The sequence below is a fragment of the Elephantulus edwardii genome, unplaced genomic scaffold, assembly GCF_000299155.1.
Source record: "Elephantulus edwardii isolate Elephantulus edwardi_28Jun2011 unplaced genomic scaffold, EleEdw1.0 scaffold00082, whole genome shotgun sequence".
In the NCBI taxonomy this organism is placed as follows: domain Eukaryota; kingdom Metazoa; phylum Chordata; class Mammalia; order Macroscelidea; family Macroscelididae; genus Elephantulus; species Elephantulus edwardii.
Window position 1 is genome coordinate 2,224,082 of NW_006399832.1, and position 16,806 is coordinate 2,240,887.

Genomic DNA, 16,806 nt, shown 5'->3' on the forward strand with positions numbered 1-16,806 from the left:
AAAAAGATTTTCTATAAAACTATAATAATCAAGGGAAAGATTGCAATTGAAAGCTGTGGTTTGAGGGCTACTGGATTAATGCAAATAGTTTATGTGTTTGGCTGCTAAGTGATAAATTAGAGGTTTAAATCTACCTAGAGGTGTCTTGGAAGAAAGACCTGGCTATCTCTGAAATATCAACTTTTAAAATACTATAAACACAGATCTCTGACATAGAGCGTGTCAGCCTGAGTCGGAATCAACTAAATGACAAGTAGTGAGCAAAACTCACTGTTTCTCAGAACCGACTCATAGCTGACCCTCCCCCAGGCTTTCTAAGACTGTGAATCACACAAGAGGAGATGGTCTCCTGCAGTCACTGGTGGATTTGAACTGCCAGAGAGGTACCACATTTGTGTCACCAGTGCAACTTCCTAGGAATTATTTCAGTGGAGCTCTCTAGGTAATAGCTACAAGTTACACGAATTGTAGGCTACTGATCATCTTTCTCAAGCACAGTCACAAAGCCATGTGAATCTGGGACTTGGATAAAAAAGTATGTCTGTGGTAGAGGCTTCCATTCTCCTTTTTAGTTACAGACTTCCTGTCGTTTACTGGGACAAAAAGCAACCCAGGTGGAGATTACATTTTTCTTTTACAGCAGTGTGGTTCATAGCTCATAACGAAGTTTTGCCCAATTGATTATGAGCAGAATTGTTTAAGATATTTAAAAGGTCATTCATTAATAGGGTATGGAATGTGAGGCTGGACCATGGTGCCATATTTATTTATGCAGAAGAGGCAACATCCTTAAAGCATGGTGAAAAAACAGCTTAGAAAGTGTCTAGACTTCTGGAGTCTCTGAAGGTGCACAGTTCACACTAGCTGCTGTTAGTCAAAGGTTGCAGGTTAGAGTCTATCCAGAGTCACCTTAGAAGAAAATCTGCAATATAGTTCCAAAAATACAGTCTTTGAAAACCTTCTACTCTGACTTGTCAGCAACTGGTAAAAAGGAAAAATAAAAAACCCAACAACTTCTGGAACCCATAAGGCAGACAGAGCAAACATACCCTATGCTTTACTTATGTAACTAGTTTTCATTTTGGCTGAACAACTGAAATAAAATTCTAACAAAAACAAGGAGCAAATGCTTCCGTTTTCACCTCCTCAACTGAAAAAAGCTTAATATATTATTATCCCTAACTGTCCCCAACAATGTTCATATGTTTTTTAAAGCCTTGTTATTTCTGAAGTGGTTGGCTGGTCCTGCTTCTTTTTTTATCTTAGGCTGGAAGCTCCACTGAAATCTGAGACCTGTCCACCAGGGGTGATCCTGCTGGCCTTTAAAATGTTGGTGGCATAGCTCTAAGCATTCCAGCAACATGCACGTCACCACAGTACACCGACACAGAAAACTGACAGATGAGGGTAGAGGGTCAACCAAAAACAGCAAGACCCTCAAAAAAGAAGGATTGACATAGTGACACTCACAGTGGGCTCAAGCATGGTGGAAATTGTGAGGGTGATGCATGGGTAGACAAAGTTCTGACCAGTTGTTTACAGGGTCACTATGAGTCAAAGTTGACTTGATGGTACCTTGCACCTCAGCTCTTCCTAGTGTGATCTTCATACTGCTGCACCCCAAACCTCTTCCCACCTTTACTTCTTCCTTTTCTCAACTCATTTTCTTCTCCCTCTTTTCTTTCCTAGCCCTACATTAAATTCCATTTGCTGTTACTGCTGCTCATTCTTTTTAACCTTGTGACTTTATATCTACTTCAAATTGTGGCTATCATCATGAATTATTTTTATGAAAGCAAAAATAGGAACAGCCAAAGTTGAAAGAATGTTCAGTTTCTGCAATTTGCAGTTTCCACTGGCAACTGATAGTTTTTCTCTTTATCTCTCTTTTCTCCTTTTGAATATTTCACTAAGTATTCATAAGCCCGTTTTTATTTTTTTGTAGCTGAGAAATATTTTATACTTTAGAAAGACAATGTATGCTTTAAATGTTATACCTGACATTTCTCCCTCTTGTTAGAATAGTTAAAACAATTGCTTGATTTGTAGGATAGTCAACAAAACTTCACTACTCATTTACAAGGCCATGTTTATAAAACATGGAATTTTTTCATCTTTACTTATGGAAATTAACTTTTATAAAGCAATCAAAATTCTAGCTTGTGAAATAGTATATACAATTGAAATTATATAGTCATTCTTTACTTGTAAGCATAAATTTTTGTTTAATATGAGTCACATAATATTGCATTCCAAGTGATTATTCTTCAATGAGTTGATGAAGATTAATTTCATTTTTAAAATAAAAACCAAACATGCTAATATCCTTTTTTTGTAATTTTATTGATTTTTATCCTTCTTTTTCTTCTCTATGAGAGATTTTTATGGTTTTTTTTCTTCTTAGTGTTTTTCATACTTTTGTTTCTCTATTAGAAGAAAAACATAGACTATATTAAGAGGCACTGATTTAAATATTATTGTTATTATAATTATTATGTTGCTTTTGTTATGTGCTGTTGAGTTACTTGTGACCCTATGTACAACAGCCCTTAACCCTTCTCTTTGCTGTGCCAACCTCGTTGTCTCTGACACACCTACCCTCATTACCCCAGTCACTCATCCATCTCATTGAGTGTCTTCCTTTCATGTGCTGTCCATCCACGTTCCCAAGCATGACGTCCCTAAGGACTGGTCCCTTTTTGCAACATGCCCAAAGTATGTCAGACAAAGCTTTAGAATACTTACCTCTGGGAGCAGCCTAGTTTCACCCTCTTTAGGATATACCTGTTTGTTCTTCTAGCAGTCCACAGTATATTCAATATTCTTTTAGCTCAAAGGCGTCAATTCTCTTTCTGTCATCCATAATCATTGTACAGCTTCTGATGCATAGCAGGTAATTGCAAAGACTATGACCTGGATCAGGCACACCTTAGTCTCCAGACTGACATTGTTGCTCTTCAGTACTCTGGAAAGATCCTTACAGTAGACTTACCCAATGTAATTCATCTTTTAGTTTCCTGTCTGCTAGTGCTAGGAGTGTTGATTGTGGATCCAAGCAAACTAAAGCTGTTAACAATCTCAGTATCTTCACCATCCATACTGTTCCTGCCAATTGGCCCACTGGTGAGAATCTTTGCTTCCTTGATTTTGAGCTTCAATCCATATTGAAGGCTGCAATCCTTGATTTCTGCAGCAAGCACTTCAGGTCCTCCTCAATTTCAGAAAGCAGGGTTGTGTCATCTGCATAACACAGGTTGTTGATGAGTCTTCCTCCAATCTAGATGACATATTTCTTCTTATAGAGCCTAGCCTCCTAGATGATCTGTTCTGCCTTTAGATTGAAGAGGTATGGAGACAGGACACATCCCTAGCATACATCCTTCCCAATTTTGAACCGTGCAGTATTTCCTTGCTCTGTTTTGAAGATTTCCACCTGGTCCAAATATAGGTTTCACATAAGTACAATTAAGTATTCTGGGATTCTCATTCTTCACAGAGTTAGCCACAGTTTGTTGTGGTCCACACAGTCAAATAAATGCCTTTGCATAATCAATGAAACACAGATAGACATTCCTCTGGTACTTTCTGCTTTCAACAATCATCCATCTAACATTAGCTATAAAAAGCCTAGTACCACAGCCTCTTCTAAACCCAGTGTGCACATCTGGGAGTTCTCTGTTGATGTGCTATTCCAGTTGTTTTGGAATAATTTTCAGCAGAATCTTGCTTGCGTGTGGTATTAATGATATTGTTTGATAATTTCCACACTCTGTCAGGTTGCCTCTTTGGAAACAAATATAGATCTCTTTCAGTCAGTCGGCCAGATAGTTGTCCTCCAGATTTCATGGCACAACTTAGTGAGTGAATCCAGCATTGTTGTTGTTGTTGTTGCTAAATGCCATCGAGTCGTAGATGACTCATAGTGAATCTATGAATGAAAGACATGAGCACTGTTCATAGAGTTTCCGGAGGCAAGCCATTTCGGAAATGGATGCCACTCCTGCTTCCAAGCTTGGTCAAACATTCTTCTAGGTTGTATTGCCCTGCTGTGTCCACTTGCCATACAGAGGTAACTTGTAGTTGCTGTGAAGCTGAACATAGTGACAATTGTGTGTCAAATGTGATAATGGTTACCCATGGTGGACAGTGTTTGGTGGAGCTCCCCGATTAAAACAAGCTTGGAAGCAGAAATGGCATCCACTTCTGTAAATAGCTTGCCTCTGCAAACCATATGAACCTGGAGAAAGGATGAAAGTCACGCAAGTGTTGAAGACTTTCGTTCACAGGGTCACTATGAGTTGCCTATGACTTGACAGCACTTAACAACAACCACCACCACTAAACACTGTCTGCCATGGGTAACCATTATCATATTTGGCACGTCAGTGTCATAGTGTTAGCATCATAGCAACAACGAGTTACCTTGGTACAGCAATGCACACACCAGTGCTATACCACTTATAAGAATATTTGACAAAAAAAAATTTAAATGGTATGCTGTTAATTATTATTATAAGTATTTTAGGGGAGCTCTGGTGGCCTAGTGGCAAGGAGCTGCAACTACAATCCCAGAGGCGCACGGTTCGAATCCACCAGATGTTCTACCGGAGAAGGAGGGACAATCTCCTCCTGTACCAGTCAGATCTGATTTGACGGTACACTCACACAAAAATAATAAAAATTTTTAAAAAAGTATTTTAAAAATATAAAATTTGTCTTTCAGAGAAATAAAAATTTACCCTCTTTAGAGAAAATAATAATCATTTGTTGAAGACCTAATATGTGTTACACTGGGCTCTATGAGAAGGAATGTGACAGTAAGATTATGCAGATGATACCACCTTGCTTGCTGAAACTAAAGAGGACCAGAAACACTTGCTGTAGAAGGTCAAGGACTCCAGCCTTCAATATGGATTGAAACTCAAAATCAAGAAAACAAAGATTCTCACCACTGATCCTATGGGCAGCATTATAATGGATGGTGAAGAGATTGAGATTGTTAACAGTTTTAGTTTGCTTGGCTCTACAATCAATACTATTGGTACCAGCAGCCAGGAAATCAAAAGACAAATTGCACTGGGAAAGTCTGCTGTCAGGGACCTTTCCAGAGTATTGAAGAGCAACAATGTCAGTCTGGAGACTAAGGTGTGCCTGACCCAGGTCATAGTCTTTGCAATTACTTGCTATGCATCAGAAAGCTGCACAATGATTAAGAATGATAGAAGGAGAATTAATGCCTCTGTGCTGTGGTGCTGGAAAAGAATATTGAATATGGACTGCTAGGAGAACAAACAAGTTCATTCTAGAGAGGGTGAAGCCAGGCTACTCCTTGGAGGCAAGGATTCTGAGGCTTAGTCTCACATACTAGTCATACATATCATACAAGAGCTACCAGCCCTTGGAGAGGGACGTCATGCTTGGGAAGGTGGAGGAACTGCGCAAGAGAGGAAGACTCTTGATGAGATGAAATGATTCAATGACTAGGGTAATGAGGGCAGGTATGTCAGAGACAATAGGGTTGGCACAGGATAGAGCAAGTTTCAAGGCTATTGTACATAGGCTCACTATGAGTAGCGAGTGACTCGATGGCACATAACCACAGCAACAATATGTGTTAAGAATTGTGTCTTTATTTCTATTAGTTTGTTCTATGATAAGTCTTCTTTTTCATCTTACCAGATGTTGTTGTTGTTGTGTGCCGTTGAGTTGCTTGCGACTCATAGTGACCCTATGTACAACATCCCTAAACTCTGCTCTGTCCTGTGCCAATCACACTGTCTGACACACCCATCCCGATTACCCCAGTCACTGAGTCAATCCACCTCATAGAGGGCCTTCCCCTCCTGTGCTGTCCCTCCACCCTCCCAAGCATGATGTCCCTCTCCGAGGACCGGTCTCTCCTCACAACATGTCCAAAGTATGTTGGATGGAACCTCAGAATCCTTATCTTCCATCTTATACAGCTGACATTCAAACCTAGCAGATATAAACCCTTTTGTTGACAGAATTCATTCATGGAACATTGCCCAAAATAAATTTGTTGTTACCTGCTGTCGAGCTGGAACTGCTTCATACCCGACCCTCCAGTGGGTTTTCAGAGCCTGTATGTCATGGAGGAGATTTTCCATCTTTCTCCCCGTTGAGCCACTGGTGGATTCAAACTGCCTGCCTTTTTGTGACATGTGCGAATTCCTTTCCTTCACTCTTTGAAATAGAAGCTTGATTAGTAATATTTGTATATCAACTCACAATTCTTTAAACTAAGTAAGCAGTAGTTTCATAGAATGCTTTGCTAGTTTGCACAAAAATTTTAATTTGCTCCAAAATGTAATTTTATTAAAGAATATCCATTCTGAAGAATTTTTTTTCTGTTTTATGTCTGCACAAGTAATGCTAACAGTCATAGTTATTATTTATTGATTATTGATGAATAGCAGGCATGCACTAAATACTTTGTCTTATGTAATTTTTCACAACAGACCCAATTCTGTGCAGCATATATTTTTGTTTACTTTCTAGATGAAACGGTTGAATCTCTGGTAGGGTAGTAAATTGCTTAAGGCCACCCACTTACCCAGTTAGGAAGTGCCAGCTGGGGTTTGAACCATGTCATGTCTGATTCCCCAAATCTCTGCTTTTATTTATTTCAGGGGCATCACTGCCTGGTTGTATACTAAAATGTAAATTCCAAAACAATAGAGTGAAAGGGGGAGAAAAAAACAACAGTTATTAACTACTAACCACTTGATGTCACATAGACTCCAATTCAGACTTGGTGTACTGAATTCAACCAAGGTTTTTAGTGAATTCTATTAATCTAATGATTTTATTTATTTTTTTTAAGGCCGAGAAAGGCTTGTTTTATTGAGTGACTGAGCCACATAACTACCAAGGTTACTATGCATAGACAGGAGAGGAGCTTTATTTATTGGTCTCTTCCTTTTTATATAGATTCTTGATGATCCTTTTTTCTTAGCCAGGACTTGCATGCCTCCTTGGTCAGACCTGCGGGCCTCGACCTATTTCCGGGTCTTGTTTGCCTTCAGCTTGTGAACGTGCTTCATGAGAACTGGCTTTTCTCAAACACATTCTCTTTACCTCAGATTCGGCTGTGATACACGTGGCGATTACTCTTCTTAGACTCTCGGTATTTTCTGAGCAACTGGCGCAAATCCTCATCCGCCCCATCCAGGTCCCCTACTCTGCATTCGAGCACTGATAGACCTTTCTGCTTACCAGTGCCCACAAGCCTGTCCTTTTTTTCCTGGCATTGAGCCTGAGAATTGGTAATAGGCTTGCAGGTGATCAGGCCATATTTAATCAGTTTTCGGATTTCCTGCTGGGAGTTGGCATTGGCAATTTCATTGGTCTTGTCCAACCAGACCTTTTTTCTTTTCACAGAGCAGGATACTAGAGGCGAGCCTCTTCTGCAGCCTGACATACTCATCATGGTTGCCTACTCTGAATCCTTAATGTAGCTAAAAAGTCAAGGAGAATTGATCTAGTCCTACCAACTATAACGTCTGCAAATGCTTTGGAAGGATATAATATTTATATAAAAGCAATTTTTAAGATGTTAATTACATATGTTGGAAGGAGGAGTGGCATCCACTTCCATAATAGCTTGCCTCCAGAAACCCTATGAACCTGGAGAGAGGATGAAAGGCATCCAAGCGTGGAGGACTCTCCTTCATAGGGTCGCTATGAGTCGCCAGTGACTCGACGGCACTTAACAACAGCAACAACAATTACATATGATTAAATTGTAATCACATCCACATATACATATGCAAAGAATATATTAATAAGGAAAGAAAAATATAATTATAAGGATAATAATACTGTGATAATTAAATGTTAGAGTAGTGATGCTAAGGCAGTAAAGTTCAAAGGTAGAAGTTAGAATAATATTTCCTTAAATAAGAAGTACTATCTGCACATTATCTTAAAATGCTAGAAGAAAAGTAATTTCACAAAAGCTTCCCCTTGGCAGACTCTTCTGTAGAATCTTAGCTTTCATGAACGATAGTTAAAGTATTTTCTCCTCCTTTAGATTTCTACCCAGAAGAGTTGTACATAGTTTACTATAATGGATAGAAAATTCTATTAAAAGACAATTTCAAAGGGAAGAGAATAATTTAAATATTTTTATAAATTTCAGTGGATTTTTAGGTACTAGTATTTAAAGTATTTTAATAATCTAGAAACTATAATATGCTTCAGAATTATCTGTGAGCTCAACTATAACATGAGTTTGACATTGTATGATAAAACTATGATATGAATTTCAAAATTTAGTTTTATTTTTTATTAATTTTTAAAAAGAATATGTAAAGGGTCTTGGGTGGTACAAACTATTTACATCAAGCTTCTAACTACAAGTTTGGCTATTTGAACCTACTCAGCAGCATGAAGAAGGTAACAAAATTGAAGCAAATTCAGCTTTGTCCTGCCTTATGTCTCTCCAAAGGAACATATCCACAGTCTCAACAATAATATGCAATGGCAATTGAAAATATTTTACACTTAAGAGAGATAACTTGTTGAAAGGAATGGAGTCATAGAGGGTAAAAAGAAAATAATTGTAAAAGTTTTAGTGATAGTGTCAAATAGAACAATCATATGTTTTGTTTGTTGTTATGTGCCAGCAAGCTGATTACTACTAAAGGCAGCCCTATGAACAAGAGAAGAACTTCTCCAAAATTCTAAAGAGCAAGGATGTTGTTTTAAAGACTAACTTGCACATGATCCAAGCCGTGACATTTTCAACTGCTTCCTGTACATTTAACGATAGATGCATAAGAAGGAATACAAAGAGTGACTATAACAAAAAGAATTTGTTGACTCTGAAAAATTCCCGGAAACACCTTATGAACTAGAGGAAATGAATTTTTTTTTTTCATTATGAAGGAAGAAGTTCAAACTGCACTGAAGGCCGAAGAAATATGGCTCCAGAAATCGATAGAATATCAATTGACATGTTTCAATTTAACAGATGCAGGATAACAATTGACATTGTTTTCAATTCAACAAATGTAACCCTGAACATACTTACCAGTTTACCACCGAAACTTTGGAGGAAAGCTACTTGACCAACTGTCTGGAAGAGATCCATGTTTTTGTGCACAACTGAGTAAGAGTTGATTCATAGGTGACCTTCCATTGGATTTTCAGAGACAGTAAATCACATGGGAGAAAATTACCCATATTTCATCCACAGAGCAGGTGGTAGATTTGAACTGTGTGTCTTAGAGTTGGCAGTGCAGCTCTTTACCACTATGCCCCCAGATCTCATTAGAAAAGATCCCTATTGTCTCCTTTCCCAGGTAAGGTAATCCAACAGAATATGGAAATTATTGAATAATATCAGTATCACATACAAGCAACATATTGGTGAAGGTAATTTTAAAATGGCTAGTTCAATGAAAGAGAACTGCCAGAAGTTCAAGTTGGGTTTAGAAGAGTATGTAGAACCAAGGATATCACTGCTGATGTCAGATGGATGCTGGTTGAAAGCAGAGGAGGATGCCCAGTTGTATTTTATTGACTATGCAAAGGTATTTGACTGTGTGGATCATAACAAACTATAGCTAACATTGAGAAGAGTGGGAATCCCGAAATACTTAATCATGCCAATGCAAAAACTGTTTATAGATCAAGAAGCTTTGTCTAAACAGTGAAACACTACATGGTGTAAAATCAGGAAAGATGTGTGTCAGAACCATATCCTTTTCCCATACTTATCCAATCTGTAGGCTGAGCAAAATCATTTAAGAACCTGGATTCTCTGAAGAAGAATGTGGCATCAGGACTGGAAGAAAACTCATCAACAACCTACATTAGGAAGATGACACAACCTTGCTTGCTGAAAGTGAGAAGGACTTGAAGCACTTGCTGCAGAAGGTCAGAGACTATAGCCTTCAATACAGATTGCATTTCAGCATCAAGAAGAAAGAACCCCTTACTACTGAACCAAAAAGCAACATTATGATAAGAGAAATGATTGAAATTGTCAATAATTTAATCTTACTTGATAAGATTAACTGTTAATCAACATCTTTGGTACCAGCACTCAAGAGATTAGGAGACTTACTTACTTGGACAAATATGTTGTCAGGGACCTTTCCAAAGTACTGAGGAACAACAATGTCAGTTTGAAGACTAAGGCGTGCCTGATTCAGGTCATGGTCTTTAAAATAAGTTACTATGCATCTGAGAGCTGGACAATGAATAAAGATGACAGAAGAAGAACTGATGCCTTTGAGTTGTGGTGTTGGTAAAGAGTACAGAATATACCATGACCTTCAAAAGAACAAACAGATCTGTCTTGGCAAAAGTTCAACCAGACAGCTTCTTAGAGGCAAAGATGGTGAAACTTTTTCTCACTTAGGGTATATTTTCAAGAAGAACAATTCCTTGCAGAAAGACATCATGCTGGGAAAATTAGAGGGACAGTGAATGAAAGAAAGATCCTAAGTGAGATAAACTGACACAGTAACTATGACAATGGGCTTCAGCAAGGCAGAGATCATGGAAATTGAACAGGATGGGGTAAAGTTTAGACCTGTTGTTCACAGGGTTGCTATAAATCTTAGTTGACTTGATGGCACCTAATAAAAATCAGAGGAATTGTGGGATGATATCAAGAATATCATCTATGAAGATAATAAAAGGTCATTACATAGGAAAAAGAAGACCAAAATGGATGTCAGAAAAGACTCTAAAAATTGTACTAGAATATCACGAAGCCAAAACAAAAGGCAGAGATGCAGAAGTGAAAGAGATGAACAGAAGACATTAAAAAGCAGTTTTGGAAGACACAGCAAAGTATTATAATGAAATGTGCAAAGGGCTGGAGTTAAAGAATAAAAATGGAAGAATTTGCTCAGCATTTCTCATGCTGAAAGAATGGAAAAACAAATTCTGGTCTCAAGTTGCAATACTTGCAGATGCTATGGCAAAATTTTGAATGATTCAGGTAGCAGTAAAAGAAGATGAAGGGACTATACAAAGCCTCTGTACCAAAATTATTTCTAAAATTAGTATATGATGAAAAGCCAAATGTAATGAAGGAAGAAATTCAAGCTCCACTGAAGACGATGGCAAGAAATAAGGTCCCAGGAATGCAGACCTGGATGTGCTCACCAGTGTGTGGAAGACAGTTACCTGATCTACTGACTGGAAGATATTCTTATGTTCCCATTCCCAAGTGTGATCCAACAGAATGTGAAAATTAACAAACAGTGTTAAAAAAATCACATGCAAGTAAAAGAATGCTAAAAATCATCCCAAAATGGCTAATATAGTACATTGGTAGAAAATTGCCAGAAGTCCTAGCTATAGGTTTAGATGGGGCTGTGTCACCAGAAATATCATTGCTGATGTCAGATGACTCTTAGCAGAAAGCAGAGAATACCAGAAGAATGTCTATTAGTGTTTTATTGTCTACACAAAGGCATTTGACTGTGTGGATCATAAAAACTATGGTTAACATTGAGAAGAATAAGAATCCCAGAGCACTTATTCATGTTAATATGAAACCTGTACCTAGAAGATGATGATGTTGTCTGAACAGAACAAATGGGCACACTGCGTGGTTTAAAATCAGGAAGGGTATGAATTTTGGCTGTATCCTTTTTCCATACCTATTCAATCTGTGTGCTGAGCAAATAATGTGAGAAACTAGACTTTATGCAGAAGAACATAGTATTATTGTTGTTGCTGTTGTTATGTGCCGTCGAGTCACTTGCGACGATGGGATAAAGACTCATCAATAGCTTATGATATCCAGATTACACAACCTCGCTTGCTGACTGTGAAGATACTTGAGTCACTTGCTGCAGAAGATCAAGTAATGGGACCTGAAATATCGATTACATCTCAGTTTCAAGAAGACAAAAAAAAACCTCACCACTGGACTTATAGGCAAACCTCATGATGTAGTTGTTAAGTGCTGTTGAGTTGTAGATGACTCAAAGAGACCTATGAATGAAGGACCTGAACCCGCGTGTAACTTTTGGTTGTTTCTTCATGTTCATAGAGTTTCCAGAGGCAAGCCATTTCAGAGGTGGATGCCACTCCTGCTTCCAAGCTTGTTTTAATAGGGAAGCTCCACCAAACACTGTCCACCATGGGTAACCATTATCACATTTGACATATTGGTGTCACAGTGTTTAGCACCACAGCAACCATGAATTACCTCTGTACAGGAATGCACAGACCAGTGCTATACCACTTAGAAGAATTTTTGACAAAAAAACCCCAATTTAAACCAGGCCTGAGTATAGATGAAGATACACCGACAAAGATATCGTTATGATAGACAAAGAAAAGACTGAAATTGTCAGTGACTTTGCCTTACTTGGATCCACAATCAAATTCCTTCGCAAGAAATCAAATTACAAATTGCGTTAGGAAAGTGTGCTGTTAAGGATCTCTCCAAAGTACTAAGGAACAATGATGCCAGCTTGAAGACTAAGATATGCCAGGTTCAGGCCATGTTTTTTTCAATTGCTTGCAATATGTCTGAGAGTTGGGAAATGAATAAGGATAATAGAAGAAGAATTGATGCTTTTGAGCTATGGTGTTGAAGAAGAATACTGAATATCCCACATGCAAAAAAGAACAAACATATATCTCTGAGAAGGTTCAGCCAGAGTGTTCCAGGGAGGCAAAGATGATGAAGCTTCGTCTCGTATACTTTGAGCATCTTGCTAATAGGAGCTATTTCTTGGAAAAGAATATCATGCTTGGAAAGGTGGAAAGTCAGTGAAAGAGAGGAAGATTCTCAAAGAGATGGATTGGCACAATGACTACATCAACAGATTAAATTTGCCAGAGATAATGAGGATGGCACAGAGTAGGAGAGGGTTCAGATCTATTCTTCTTACAGTTGCTATAAGTTGTACTAGACTCAACAGCACACAATAACAGCAATAACGTGAACAGTCTGGAAACTTGTTTTACCTTGCTCCATCTTCATGATCTCCAACATGTTCAAGCCTATTTTTACAATCACTGTATCACTTGATCTTGTTGATGATCTTCCTCTCTCTTGCTGACTCCCTACCTTTTCCACCATGATGTCTTTTTGCAAGGACTTGCCCCTCCTAACAACATGCCCAAAGTATGGGAGACAAAATTTCACCCTCTTTGCCTCTAAAGAACACTATGTTTTTACTTCCTCCAAGATAGGTCTGTTTGTTATTTTAACAATATATTCAATACTCTTGTCAACACAATTCAAAGTCATTAGTTCTTCTCCGGTCATCATTATTCATTGTTCAACTTTAATAAGCACAAGAAGCAATTGAAAAGATCCTGTCTTGAATCAGGAATACCTTGGTCTTTAAATTGATATCCTTGTTTGTTAGCACTTTGGTCTAAGGCCAGAAAAACTTGAATGCAGTCATACATAGTTCACCATAAATATGCTAAGAGATTTTTATCTATAATACATAATCCAAAAACACCTTTCAGGTCTCTCCTGATTGACCCTGAATAAAAATCTTACTTCAGGTGACAGAAAAATGTCCATTAATGTTGCTCATGCATTTCAACATAAAAATGGAATGGAATAATCGACTGAAGGTAGAAATGTGCAAAACGACTCAAGATAAATATGCTCCTGTAAGACTGTACATTCACTCCACTTTCGTCTGCCAGTTTGGTTTTTGAATTGGGTACGCATGGATAAAAGGTATGTGATCTGAAAAAATAGTGTGTGTCTTTTAAAAGTCAGTGTCATACAATGCCATTCCTTTGGGCAAAATTTATGTTACGTGGTATTAGACCATGGACTAAGCTAATATAACATGATGCATTAAAAACTGCACATCATGATTGCAATATGTGTCAGAACAATGAATTGGTATATCAGATACCTGTTCAGCTGTAAATAGAGTCCCCTGTAAATCACTGACAAAAGGATTATATTATCTTGATGCCTGTTTATAATTCCTAGCTACAACAATGGGCAGCCCTTGAGCTTCCCTACTCTGTGACCTGTCATCATTAAAGTTGCATATTTAATATATACACGCCATGAGAACACAACATATTGTAATTGCGACAATTGGATATATTTTGTTTCCATAGACATCTTTTCTCCAAGAATCCAATTGCTTTTTGTCTCCTCCTCTGTTCAAGACACATAGAGCTTTAATGGATTGTGTATTAATTAGAAAATCTTTTGGCTACAAGAAGCAAAAATATCATGAATAGTAGCTTAAGTAAACAGTAATTTGTTTTTCTTACATATGATATCTGGAAATTGACAGCTACTGGGTTTGGTTCAGTAGCTTTGTGATATCAGGATTAATGTCTTTGAAGTTTTGTGTATGTGTTTTCCCCCACAGGTGAAAGAGGATGCTTTTCTCTATTCTTCCATTGCTTTCTTAGAAAAAGTGGGGGAAAGACAGTCCATCCTGCATTTGCCCTTGTTATCATACCAGGCACAGAATTTTCCAGCCTCCATCTACATGTTTCCACTTTATGTACAAGTGTCCAGACTTGTGAACTGGGATCACCCCTACCCACAAAAGAGATGGAGAGAGTAGGCCCTACAATGTATGCAGGCAAGGAAAATAGGTATGATGAGGGTGTTGGTTGAGCCAGTTAGAGTGTCTGCGGCAGATGCTAATATAATCTATAGAAATACAGCAGAAATTTAGAATCTCTACTCAGAATATTATTGCTTTTCAATTTTTGACTCATGCACTTTTAACTTGTTAGTTAAATTTGTATCTTCTAGGCTGCAACACTTCCATGATACATCTTCAAGGATATGAACATGTATGGCTAAGCACAATTGATAACAGTGCATCTAAATTCCAAAATCAATCTCCATAATAGTCTATGTGTTTCCTACCCTGAAACCCACAGCGTCCCTTTTCAGCAGGAAGTAGCTAAGAGAATACGCCATCCCCTTTTCCTTATGAATCAGGGTGAAGTCTCTCTCAGGGAGGAGTGATAGGGAATGGCAAGGGACACACTGACAAAGGAGATTAATCAGAACTGGCTTTGACAAGCACTGTGGCAATTGGACAATTAAAACAGACATGGGGGGGGAAAGAAGAACGAACTGGGGAGGAGGGTGGAGAAAACAGTGCAACAATGAATGAATGAAAACCCAAAATCTCTGTAAATGTTCATTAAAACTAATAAAATTTAATAAAAAAAAGAAAGGGGTTAAAAAAAAGAAAAGGCTTTAAAAAGGGTTGTTAGTTGCTGTTGGATTCATAGTCAAAATGTCAATTTCAAGTTCTGTCTTGAAATACAATATTGTGAGTGATAGGATAATATCCATACACATACAAGGAACATTAACATAATGACTATTATTAAAATATACCCTACTAAATCTAGAGCCAAAAAGGAATAAATTGAGAATTTTTATCAAACCTTACAGTCCAAAATTGACTGAACATATAATTGAGGTGTGTTAATGATAACTGGTGACTGGAATGCAAAAGTTGAAAACAGTGAAGAAGGAATAATAGTTCAAAAAAAGGGCTTGGTGATAGAAATGAGGCTGGAAATAGAGTGGTAAAATTTTGAATTTATAATGATTTATTAATTGCAAGCACCATTTTAAGAAGACACAAATGATGACTTTACACATGGATTTTACCTGATGGGCTGAATAGGCATCAGATTGACTACATTTGTGGAAGAAATCATTGGAGAAGTTCAATATTGGCAATTATAACTAGGCTAGAGATGGATTATGGGTAAGACCATCAATTACTCATTGTTGTTGTTGTTATGTGCCATCAAGTTGCTTGTAACTCATAGCGACCCTATGTACAACAGCTCTGAATACTCCTCTATCCTGTGCCAAACTTAGAGTTTCTGACACACCAACCTGTATTACCTCACCCACTGAATCAAGTATTCATATACAAGTTCAAATTGAGGCCAAAGAAAATTTGATTCCACCTGAATCTCAAGATCATCTTAGGAACAGGTTTGAGTCATTGAACACCAATGATCGAAGATCAGATGAGTTATGCGGTAATAACAAGGATATCACCCATGAAGAAATACAAAGGTCATTACAAAAACAGAGGAGAAAGAAAAAAAAAAAAAACAGAAATGGATATCAGAAGAGACCCTAAAAATTGTGCTGTAGCATCAAGAAGCCAAAGCAAAGGGAAAAGAGCTAAATGGAAGATTTAAAAGGGCAGCTAGAGAAGACAAAGCAAAGTATTATAATGGAATGTGCAGAAAGCCAGAACTGGACAATAAAAAGGGAAGACAGAGCTGCACAGTTTGGTAGGCAGAGGGAGAAAGGAAAGCAAATGGGAAAGATCCAAAGGGCAAAAAAGACAGGGTAATAACGATGGGCAAGGCCCAATTGATTTTATAAAACATAATACATGAGAATGATTGTATGAAACACAATGTGAATGAAGAATAGTGTGAAGCACAATGTATATAAACTTTGTAAGCAAACCCATTAATAAAAATAATGTAGAATAGAAAGTATATGAATGACTGCATGAAATAAAATGAAAATGAAAGATTGTATAAAACACAATGTACATGAATGAAATATAATGAAAAGGAATTATTATATGAAACCCAAGAAAAATATTTTTTAAAATAAAAGAACCAATTGACACTGAAAAATTTCAGGACATGCCATATGAACAGGAGCCAATGGTAATGAAGGAAAAGGTAGAAACTGCATTGAAGGCATTGGAGAAAAATAAAGGCCCAGGAATTGATGGGATACCAGTTGCTATGAATCTGAGAGCTGGACAATGTATAAGGCTGACAGAAGAATTGAAGACATTGAGTTGT

General features: G+C 37.6%; 1 pseudogene; it reads right to left on the reverse strand.

Moving 5' to 3' along the window:
- Positions 1–7,019: 7,019 nt before the first annotated feature.
- Positions 7,020–12,994, reverse strand: LOC102874596 (annotated as a pseudogene).
- Positions 12,995–16,806: the final 3,812 nt, after the last annotated feature.